The sequence below is a fragment of the Macaca thibetana genome, chromosome 3 (genome assembly GCF_024542745.1).
Source record: "Macaca thibetana thibetana isolate TM-01 chromosome 3, ASM2454274v1, whole genome shotgun sequence".
NCBI classification, from domain to species: Eukaryota; Metazoa; Chordata; class Mammalia; order Primates; family Cercopithecidae; genus Macaca; species Macaca thibetana.
The window spans coordinates 58,760,045-58,772,792 of NC_065580.1; positions in this window are offsets into that span (position 1 = coordinate 58,760,045).

A 12,748-nucleotide genomic window follows, 5' to 3' on the forward strand; every position below is an offset into this window, starting at 1 on the left:
TATGATTTCCATTTCTCTGATGATTAATCATGATGAGCATTTTTTCATCACTTGTATTTATTTGTTGGCCACTTGCATGTATTCTTTTGAATAGTGTCTGTTCATGTTCTTTGCCCGTTTTTTTCATAGGGGTTATTTGGCTTTTGCTTGTTTATTTGTTTAAGTTCCCTACATATTCTGGGTATTAGGCCTTTGTCAGATCCATAGTTTGCAAATATCTCCCCCACTTATATAGGTTGTCTGTTTACTTTGTTGATATTTTCTTTTCCTATGCAGAAACTCTTTAGTTTAATTAGTTCCTACTTGTCTATTTTTGTTTTCGTTGCAATTGCTTTTGGAGACTTAGCCAGAAAATTTTCACCATGGCCTATGTTGAGAATATTTCCTAGGTTGTCTTCCTGAATTTTTATAGTTTGAGAAATATTTAATCTATTTTGAGTTAATTTTTGTTTTGGTGAAACGTAGGGGTACAGCTTCAATCTTCTGCATATGGCTAACCAGTTATCCCAGCATCATTTGTTAAATAAAGATTCCTTTTTCCATTGCCTGTTTTTGCTGGACTTGTTGAAGCTCGGATGGTTGTAGGTATATGGCTTTATACCAGTACCAACCTTTTTTAGTTACTGTGGCTTTACAGTATAGTTTGAAGTTGGGTAACGTGATGCCTCTGGTTTTGTTCTTTTTGCTTAGCATTGCTTTGGCTATTTGGGCTCTTTTTTAAAAGAATTTTAAAATGCTCTTTTCTAATTCTGTAAAGAATGATGCTGGTAGTTTGATAGAAATAGCATTGAATCTGTAAATTGCTTTGGGCAGTAGGACGTTTTAAAAATATTGATTTTTCCAACTCATGAGCATGAAGGTTTTCCATTTATTTGTATCATCTCTGATTTATTTGAGCAGTGTTTTGTAGTTCTTGTATAGATCTTTCAGCTCTTTGGTTAACTATATTCCCAAATATTTCACTATCTTTGTGGATATTACCAGGCCTATTAAGTAGGAGTGAGCAATCTTTATTCAAGGATGAACACACAGAACAATATACAAGTGAATAAACAACACCTATCTTGAATAAGGAAAGCAGATGCAAACAAACTGTGACTTATGGATGAAATTCTTCATCTTAAGAGAAGGGGAGAATTATCCTAAAACACTTCTTGAAATGGTTTTGCTATAAGAAGCAGAATAAATTGTTTTAAAACATGCAGAACTGAAGCAGGCAATCTAATTAAAATTATTTAGTAACACATATCCTGATAAACTTTTAGAAATGTTACGAACAAATAAATTATTAAAACCTGGGTTTCCAAATATATAGGTTACCTAGAAACCAGAAAAAAATACAAGAAAACTAACATACATTCCAGGCTGGCTTTAAAATTTAACCTTTGCAACACCAAATACAAAAAGTTAATAGAAGGTGTTTCATGAGATTTTTATTTTCCTTTTCCTTTTTCTGCAGGGTGACAAGGCCAAGTAGCAAGTGGCAACTGATTCTTTTTTTTTTATTTTCTGATATGTAGTGGTTCATAAATTATAGCACTGACATAGACCCCTGAAAAGTTTACTCAAGCAAATAATCCAGGCGACTAAAAGTTAATTAAAATTGAGAAAAACCAGAAAATTTGGTATAAATGTTCTTATGGTGAGCATTGATATGAGTGAATTCAATTGATTTCTGTACAAATGTTAGCATAATTTAATATAATGTAATAAATGTCACTTGAGAAAGAATATAATTTTAAAAAATAATTAAAGCTTAATAAGCTATACCTCTAACCTATAATCTATACCCCATAATAAATTAAGAAAGATCTGTAAGTGCAGAGATGGGTCACTAAAAGCACATTACATTTCTTGTTTTACATAGATAGAGGTTAAAATTACATTTCTGTGTTACATTTGAAGCTGAAAAAATACATAATCTAGAATTGTATTAAATATATAAAGAAGCCCACAGCAAAATTTTAAAATGCTCCATTCTTTTAAAACTACTACTGATTACAGTAGCAAGCAAAGCGTAGTACAGATTGCAAATTACTGAACACAAAGATTAGAGAAAAATAGTACAAAGTATACCACTCGATGAGAAGTTAATGTAAATTCAGTTATTACAGCTAACATAGTTTAAATATCAATAGATAAATGTCATCAGCGCTAATTACAAAAAATGCAATTATGCGCTCTTTTCTGAAATAATCAGAATTTTAAAAAATTGAATAGGTAAGTGTCACATTATATCTTTTGGCTTCATCTGTCTGTGGACATTTGCCCACTTGTTTCAGACTGCTAACTTAAAAAAATTATAAATTCAAAAAAAGAAGAGGCTTTATTTGTTATAAAGAGTTGTAGTCTGCAAGGTGGCCATTCTGACAGGCTAGGAAACACAGCCTCTAGACAGAACCAGAAACAGATACTGCTAGAGAGAGGCAAAGGGAATAGGAATTTATGCTGAGCAAGGTGGCCAAATACATATATTCAATAAGCTAGAGAAGGAGTCATGAATATTTATCAAAGGAGAAACATACAGAGGTGCAACTGAGCTTCATCCTTATCCATGCTCAGAAAATAGCAGCTATTTGAGGGTGGAGGTTTCAGCCCTCTGATATCAAATATGAAGCAGAGGACACACAAACTCTTTAATGTACATTGTCCATAGACTGGTCAGAAGCACTCCATGGTCATTGGTCTCTTATTAGGTAAAAAAGGAGGGGTAGCATCTTGCCACCTGTCCTAGATTTTCATGTTGATGCTGAGGTATGAAGTGTACTAGTATCTTCCTGGCCCCCTCATTTATGTGCAAACCCTGTGTGCGAGGGAATCAATTTCCCATGAAGTCTAACTTAAATTAACAGGAGACGAGAGAGATTGGATGAATTCTTTACCTTCTCTTTTCCAGGTAAAAGACCCTAATATTCAGTCATTTATGTAGATTCTGGAAAAATAATGCAACATGAATGAGCTAACAATCATATTACAAAGTAGTGGCCAGCATGGAAACCTTTCCTTGTATTGGCTTTTCTCCCTTGCTCCCTCTCTTTTCCCCTCACTCCTATACCCTGGAAATGCATTTTCTAACAAGGTAATGATAGTTAAGTCTTTGTCTTAGGCTTTGTTTTCCAGAGCTAAGGGCAAGACAATCGATACTAGGAATATTCTTAGAAAGTAGGCCATAAGATGGGATTTTAGAACTGGACTACTCACTGGCCTGCTAGCAATGAGGATTTCAGTGCTAGTGGTAAATAGGATAGTGAAAATTCCTGGTTAGCAGTGGTACCATAATTATGGAAGTTTTAACCTTTGTTGAATTGGAATGAAATGCAGGTGAAAGGAAAAGCACTAGAATATATGAAAGTTGTGATGTTTTAAAAGTATGAGGTCAGCAATCATTATAAAGATTGTACAGATTGGCTTCTCTTTAAGCATTATAGATGCTGAAAAAATAAAATGCTCAGCTCAGGTCAGCCAAATGCCATAACACGGAACAATGTGAAATCTGAAGAACTTCCAGGGAAGTTTTTAGGGAGATTCTCCTCTCCTGTGGCATCATGGAAGAATGTGCTGAAAATCAGGCTCAGGATTTACTGAAAGAGTGGCAGAGCCTCGATGTATCCTGAATGCAAAGACTCAAGAGGCCCCTATACTAAAGTCAGTGGCTTCATAGGAAAGAATGGAATGTTGAGAGAGACCTGAAACAGGGTAATTTGGGTGAACAAGCCTGAAAATATTGAACTCACAAGTTCTACTGAACTTCCAGGATGGCAGAAGAAGCCCTCTTCTCCAAGCCTCAGATTTTACAATGACATAATCTGAGGCGAGTGCCTCTCCAAATAATGCTTTCCCTCATGGTCTACCCACCTCCCTTTATTGCCTCTAGTCAGTAGCTAGGGTTAGGCCTCAGCACTGGCAGAGGAGAAAAGTATGATCCATCTTCAGGAGAAAATAGTTTACATCAAAGGAATTGACATACCTGACTAATAAATACTGTCAGCAACCTGAGAAGCAAACGTCAGAATAAAGCTTCAGATTTATACCTGAAGAGGTGCAATATTAGGCTGGGTATGGGAGAATTTATTGAATAGAGGCAATCACAAAAGGCTTCGAATTTGATAATCTAGAAATGACACTGATGTCTACCCCAAAATATTCTTCTGGGATACCTCTTTGAGGCTTCAGTATAGCAAATACAATGAAAAATCTGGAACATCCTAATATGGTATTGAGGAAGGAGTGAGAAAAATTGAAGATATGGGAATGTTAGAATGGATTTACTATGTACGATCTGAGTACGCACACCCTGATTAAGATTCTTGTGTGGCCCAGACAACACTCCATAAGTAACAAAGTTTTGAGAGGGTACCGACATCTTGCTGGCAGTTATGCCCTGCTAGTTGTGGTTGATGGTAGGAGTTGTTGCTGTTGAACTGGACCCAGCTGATACAACACTCAAGCATCAGAGGCAAGGCAGGTGAAATTACTAGACTTGCCATCAATTTGCCTTGGCCTTCACACCTGTGGTAATAGTTAATAGACCATGGTGTTCTTAGTCATGAGATAGATAGACAAGAGAATGAGAGAATGAAGAGATGATGGGCAGAAGACTGACATCACCTGCTAAATTGGAAAACTGTGGTTCCATACCCAATTTCCAAATGTAATTTGGTTCTCAAATGTGGACTTAATTGATTGAAGAGAATGGTTCCCTTGAGAAAAAAAAAAAAAGAACCTGCAATGTCACCTGAAGTATATACAGTAAATATTCCCTTGATTATTCTCCAAGGGGATCTGAAACCATTTCCAGGGTAACAGCGCTGGGGAATGGGACAACACAGACATTTCTAGGACATTTAGATATAAGTTCTGAGCTGACACTGATGTCACGGGATCTGAAACACAATTGCAGTACTCTGGTTAAATGGGAGTTTACAGAGACTAGATAGAGTTTGACCCAAGTCCATTTCACAGTATATCCATGTATATTTGGACTTAACCTGTGGCTATTTCGCTGGTCCTCACGTGCAGCATGCAAAGAGAAATACTTAGCAGCTGGCAGAACCCATACATTATGGTCTGTGGAATAAAAGCTACTAGGGCATCAAGAGCCAAGTAGCAGACCCAGAAACCACACTTCCATCCTGAGGAAAATTATAAATCAGAGGTAACATTATATCACGGTAAGAAATGCTGAGATTAGTATCACTATCAAAGATGTAGAGGATGTAGGGGTGATGGCCCACATCATATTTCTATTTAATTCACCTGTATGTACCCCACAAAAATGAAATGGATCGTGGTAGATGACAGTACATTACTATAAATTTATCCAATTGGCAGTCCCGATCACAGCTTCACAGCTGCTATATTATACCATCTGCCACAGAAGCTGCTATTGGAGCTACCACTCAGTTAAGTGACAGTAGATTAACACAGGCTTTGGCACTTGCTATAAGACTATTGATCTTGCATATATATTTTTTCTCCAATTCTCTTTAATAAAGAGAACCAAGTTCTGTTTTTATTCACATGGTAAAAACAGCAGTACCCATTGACTCTCAAGTCCAGGGATATGCAAACTGTCCTGCTCTCTTTCACAGTAGAGAATGCAGATATCTTGATTATCTTGCCAATCTCTAGAATATAACACAAGTCAGTAAACTGATAACCTTATGATAATCAGACTCGGTGAGCAGGACATGAGAAGTATAGTAGTTATCAGAGGTGTCAGAGGATTAGAGATAAGCCTTATGAAGATTCAAGGAATGGCCACAGTTTTGGAGGTCCAGTGGTTAGTGACATGGCACAATATCCCTTGTAAAACTAAAGATAAATTTTTGCACTTTTCAGCTCACACTTATCTGAAAGATACACAGAGTTTAATAGTCCTCTTTTGATTTTGGAGGTGGACTGAACATTATATCACTACTCTGACTCATGTATTATTTGGAGACTTGGAAGCTGTTAATTTTCAGAGAGACTTAATGGAAGAGAGAGGTCTGCAGAAGATCCAGCCTGAGGTGTCTAGCCACTTAGGCCTTATAACAGAGCAGATTGGCTTGAGGTAGAGATATCTGTGGAAACAGATTGCTATGAGTTTGAGAAGTTTCTAGGGTTTTACAGAAAGATAATTCTTTCTCTATAAAAGAACTACTCTCAATTTGAATAAACATTCGTGTCATTATACTGGATCCTACTAGAAACTGATGGCCTGACTACAGGATGCTAAGTGACTATGCCACTGGGTTTAATTATCTGAACTGAGTATAATCAGGTCCATCATTTTTTATATTGGGCAGATGCAGAAATGCTATTTAAGTTTCAGCCTGAGCACCAGAATACACTGGTAAATCATAAATTGTGTGACCTAGACAACCACATCACTTACCTCTGCTGTACAGACACTCCTACCTCAGCTTACACATTTGGCCTCAGGTGGTACTCCCAGTAGTCAACCAACCTAGAAGAAAAGAACTTAGGCTAGTGCAAAGGCAGACTGATATGATATGTTAATGCAAAAGCAAACAAGACTGATGCCAATCCTCATGCTGGGGGACCAGCAAGCAAAGAAAGAAGTTACAATGTCAGTGGGAGTAATCAATCCTAATTACCATGATAGTCTACAGCTGTTACATAATGAGGACCCAGAGGATGTTGTCTAGAACCCACTGAATTTATGAACTTTTATGACCATGGTAACTGTAAATGGATAACTACAGCAACAATGGTTAGAAAAGTGTATGTATGTATGTGTGTGTGTGTGTGTGTGTGTGTGTGTGTGTGTATATATATATATCTCTCTCTGTAAAATTTAGTGGATTAAGATTAAAACAATAATTTGTTTCGTTTATAATGTATAATTTGTGCAGAGCTCAGCAGGAACATCTTATCTTTGCTATATGAGCTGTCTGGGTTCTCAGTTGGGATGACTTGAAGGCATGGGGCTGGAGCATTTGGGGACTGTCCATGCATCTCTTCCTCTTTATGTAGTCTCAGGCACTCATATGATTCAGGGCTTCTGAATAGGGTCTCTCTAGCATATTATCCTCAAGGCAGATGAATATCTTATACGGTAGCCCAGAGAACCAGGAGTGCGTCTTCCAAGAGACCAAGGCATAAGTTGCAACGCCTTTTATAACCTAGCCTCAGAAGTCGTGCATGATCACATCTGCCATATTCTGTCAGTCATGCAGGGACAGATATTATTTAATGCATGAGGGCACTACACCAGAGCCTCAATACTGGGAGATGGGCATCACTGGGGGTCCATCTGTAATACAGCTGCCACACAAGGACATGGACACTAAATGATAAAGTTCCGACTCACAACGTGTAAGGTTCTGAGTCTCCCTGCCAAGCAAGCCACTCAGACCAGCCAACAAGATGGCCAAGGGTAGAACAAATGCAAAATGGGTGGTGAAGGAGAAAGGTGATGAATATCAGTTTTGGCTTGGGCACTAGTCACAGAAGTGGGCACCTTTGTTTGTTTCACTAACCATCTTCCCTTAAATAAAGCCATTTGGTGCTTGAATCTGGCAACCATTATGAGGCCAACTCTGACAGATTGGTCTTTTACGTCCTTTCTTGGGGAAAAAATGAAGAGATGCTATAATAAAGACCATTTTCTTGAATCACAGTAAAATAAAACTGAAAATGAATTGTTAATATAACAATGTATATAGAGAGTAACAAATGTAAAAATAATTTAAGTGGTAAAATATTGCAATGCAAATTATGAAATATTTAGAAAGGAATAACTGAAGGTATCACATATCAAATCTTGTGGGGTGCATTTAAAGGGATTAATTAGAGACACATCATCTTAACTGCATTTATTAAATTATAAGACAGATTTTAAATTAATGAACTCAAATCTAGGATAAAATAGAACAAGCCTCAAGAAAATAGAAGAAAGTAAAAAAGAGAACACGAATACAAAAACAAACAAACAAACAAACAAAAAACGAAGAAACGATAGATATAGTTAATAAAATAACTATCACAAAATTTTTTGAGAAACATAAATAGACAAACTTCAATAGTTTTTATAAAGTCATAAAGGTACAAATAAACATTAGAACACAAAAGGTGATATCTCTGTAATTATTATAAAGATTTACACAAATAAAATGCCACACATAATCTTTTGCTAATAATTTGAAAGCAGATAAAATAGGCAAAATCCTACAAAATTATATACTAGTAAAACCAATTCGAGGATAAACAGAAAATCTTAACATATTTAAAACAGTTTAACAAATTGACTTTTTAAAGTCAAAACTCTTAGTCCTCAATGCAGAAAGTCAATACAGATTTCTCCCCCCAACCCCTTCCTTATAAGGATTTCAAATACACAAAATGAAATCAAATACATTTCTCGATACTTGCCTTGCTAAATTCCATGTCATATACAAAGTCTTTTATTGTCCTCATGTTCATTTCTTTAAAATTACTTTTCTTTTGTATGCCTATTCAATTTCTGTCTTCTTCCCATTTACATGCATCCAGTATTTTGTGTTTAATGTGTGTCCTTTCTCTTGATCTTTAATCATGTCTTCTGCTGAGTCCATTTGATTTATCTTAAACATTCTAATAATTGATACATATGTACAAAAATGTATAAACTACTCTATTATTTTTGTCAATTTTTTCCCCATGTTATACACTGTTATCCCAAAGTTCTTATCTGATAGCTCCAATATCTGGATAATCTTGAGTTCTGCTTCTCTTGACTATTTTTAAACACTATTCCTCTTACATTTTCTTATTTCTTTGCCAGTCTAGACATTGTATATAATTTATATGGACGTTCTATTAACTTTGTCAAAACATGAGTTTTGTTCTGGCAGGCAGTTAAATTACCTGTGGACCCCTTGAATCTTCAAAACTTGCTGTTAGATTTTGTTAGGACAGATCTATATCAATTGTATTTCTACTTCTAGTATATAGCCACTATTCCTAGAATATGTTCTTAATGTTAGAGTGTGGACTTTCTTGGATTTTAATTAAATATATGGTTTGTTCACTGAAGTCTCTCTGCTCTGCCTGGGCCTACACTCCAGTCTCTCCATACTGCTACTCTACCTCTGAAATCTCTGTTCATCTCTTAGCCTCCTAGAAGTTGGTCTTCACTACCCCTCCCAGAGCCTCATTCTATGCATGAGTAGCTTAGAAGTTGGCCAAGAACTGGAGAGAAAAAAGTTCTATAAATCTCTTGGACAACCGTTGCTAGATTAATTCCTAGGCAATTGGTAGTTTTTGTTGTTATCGTAAAGTGGATCTGTTTTCCATTTCATTTTTTTAAGTTACTTATTGCATTGAAGAAAACTTGTTGAATATACTTAAAGAATGATTTATCGAACTGGAAGGTAAGGTTGAAGAAGTCTCTCAAAACGCAGTAGCAGGAAATAAAGAGATAGAATAAAAACGAAATCAAAATATATGGAGAATAATAATAGAAATTGCAGTGCCCATCTAGGATGAAAGGCAAGGTATACACATAGAGAAAATATTGGAAGAAAAAAATTACTGATAAGTTGTTAAAATTAATGAGAGATATAAGACTTAATATTAAAAGGGCACATCAAGAACTGAATAGGAGAGATAAGTAGGAAAAAATCCTCATTTAGATTTATTACAGTGACATTTAAAATTATTAAAGACAAAGAGAAACTCTTAATATTTTCCAAGAGAATAATTAGATTATCCACAGGAAACTAAAATTCAGTACTTTAATTAGACTTGACAACAACAACACTGAATGCAAGAAGGTTTTCAGGAAAAAGAATTTAAACCTGATATTGCATTCAGTGAAGCTATTATTTCAATGTTCAAGCAAATATAAGATTAGTTTTCAGAGAGTCTAGCAACATGAAGAATCACTGAAAGAATTCTGAGAGGTTTAGCTTTTGAAAGGAAGCAATTGATTTTGTAAGCAAAATTACTATGGAAGGGAAGCATATGTAAAAAGCAGAGTAGAATTTATCCAAATAAACAATAATTTAAACATTTGTGTAAGGATAAAAATCCAATACTAATACTTCAACTGCTACTAATGTTGTGAAAGTTTTGGGGAGAAGAGACAAAGGTGGGGAGGGAATTGTGTTAACACTTGGTTCTGTTCGGGGAAAAACAGCTATCTATAAGGTCACAGACACGATATAGAAACATAAACAAAATATCAATCTGTTTTATTTTCCAGTGCTTAAAGCATTTCATGGGATATAGTCAGTGATCAAATAATATTTGTTAAAATAATCTTGATAAATTAATAATTATTACCAAAATAATAAAGATAGAATGTATATAGTTCAATTCATAGGAATCATCTAATTAAAATCAGGGAGACAGGAAACATAAAATTTTAAAAATTAGAGTAGGAAAAAAACACAAACTAGGAGGACAGAAACAACTTTTAATGCAACTGTAAAAAAAAAATAATAATTTATGGTAAACTGACTAAAGTAGACAAAACTTACCAATCAAAAGATAAGAACACTCAGATTGTATTTAAAAGAAGAACTAGTGGCCGGTTGCAGTGACTCACTCCTGTAATCCTAGCATTTTGGGAGGCCAAGGTAGGTGGACTGCTTGAGCCCAGGAGTTGGAGACTAGCCTGAACAATGTGGCAAAACCTCATCACTTAAAAAAAAAAAAAATTAGCTAGGGATGGTGGTGCACACTTGTAGTCCCTGCAACTCGGGGGGCTGAGCTGAGATGATTGTCTGAGCCTGGGAAGCAGAGGTTTCAGTGAGTCAAGATGTGCCACTGCACTCTGTCTAAAAAGACACACACACAAAACATAAGACACAGAAAACTTGATCATGTGGGCATGGAAAAGTATATCTGGAACATATCAACCGGAAACTTTAATATCAGAAAAAAGTAAAGGCCAAAATGAGATTTATGATTGAAAATGAATGTTACATATGTAGAAAGCAAATGTGAACCAGGAAGACTGTAATAGTCAATAATAATTAATAAATGTTGCATTAAATGATCAAAAAGAAAAAAATATAGGATCTTTCAGCTGATGCTGAAAAAAATTCAATACAATTTTTCACACAGTTAAGACAAAAATTTTTAGCAAATGAGGAAAAATAGAGGCACTTCTTTAATAAAAAGGGAGCTATCTACTATATAGTAAGTGTCATATTTAGTAGTGGCATTTCAGATTCATTCCTTTTCTGGTGGACATCAAGACAAAGACACCTGCAATCACTACTATAGTTCAACATTGATCTGAGGTCCTGGCCGAGACATTGAAACAAGAAAAATAATAAGTAAAGATAATAGGAACAAGAGGCAAAATGTCATAATATGAATATCCTAATGTAATGCTCAACACAATTTATAAACAAATTACTAGAATTAATATGAAAAATTAATACTTTAAGAGCAGAGAAATAATATAATAAACATGTAATCACCACTCTAAAAATGAAAAATTTGTCAAATTTGTTTCATGTTCCTCTTCTTAAGTAAAAATGATACATTTATGAGAAAATGTATTGCAGCATTTTATATAAGAACAAACAGGCCGGGCGCGGTGGCTCACGCCTGTAATCCCAGCACTTTGGGAGGCCGAGGCGGGCGGATCACAAGGTCAGGAGATCGAGACCACGGTGAAACCCCGTCTCTACTAAAAATACAAAAAATTAGCCGGGCGCGGTGGCGGGCGCCTGTAGTCCCAGCTACTCAGGAGGCTGAGGCAGGAGAATGGCGTGAACCCGGGAGGCGGAGCTTGCAATGAGCCGAGATCGCGCCACTGCACTCCAGCCTGGGCGACAGAGCGAGACTCCGTCTCAAAAAACAAAAAAAAACAAAAAAACAAACAAAAAAAAAAGAACAAACAATTGGAAAAAATCTCTTTTACATTAAAAACATTAATGTTGAATGAGCAATAATCACCTACACCTTCTGCTCTGTGAAGATTTTCAATTAACTCAATCCAGATTTTTTCCCAAAAGTCCTTCTAGATAACACCCAATACTTCAGGCATACATCTACATTTCTAATATTCAAAGTTTCAAGACAGATTCTTACCTTAAAATCAGGAGTTGATTTATTAAGACTAATTGAGGAGAGTATTGAATGGAAACTAATGAGCTACAGATACATCTTCCTTTAGGAAAAAAAAACAAAAAACAAAAAACAAAATTTGGTTTCAGAAAACTGATTTGTAGTTTAAAAGATCAATATTTTAAAACATTAAAATTCCACACTCCTACCCCGGTCAGGATTTTTTGACCTCCTTCTCTAACAAATTTCATTTTATTTTTTTTGTTTTGAGACAGAGTCTTGATCTGTCTTGCTGTGTCGCCAGGCTGGAGTGCAGTGGCATGATCTCAGCTCACTGCAAGCTCCCCCTTCTGGGTTCAAGCTATTCTGTGCCTCAGCCTCCCCAAGTAGCTGGGACTACAGGAGGGCGCCACCACACCCAGCTAATTTTTGTATTTTTAATAGAGACAGGGTTTTACCATGTTCACCAGGATGGTCCCAATCTCTCGAGCTTGATTTCACGTAGGTTAAAAATGGGTTTTAAACAAAAACTCAGATCACTTGGAACCTTTTAAAAATGTAGCCAGCCATTCTATATCAATGATACAAATATGAGAAAATAGACACAGCAAAGTCTAGATCAGTGTTGCTCAGTAGAAATAATGTTAACCATAAATGTGAGCCACATATGTAACTTTAATTTTTCTAGCAGACATATTGCAAAGTAAAAAGAAACAAAATTATTTCTAATAATATA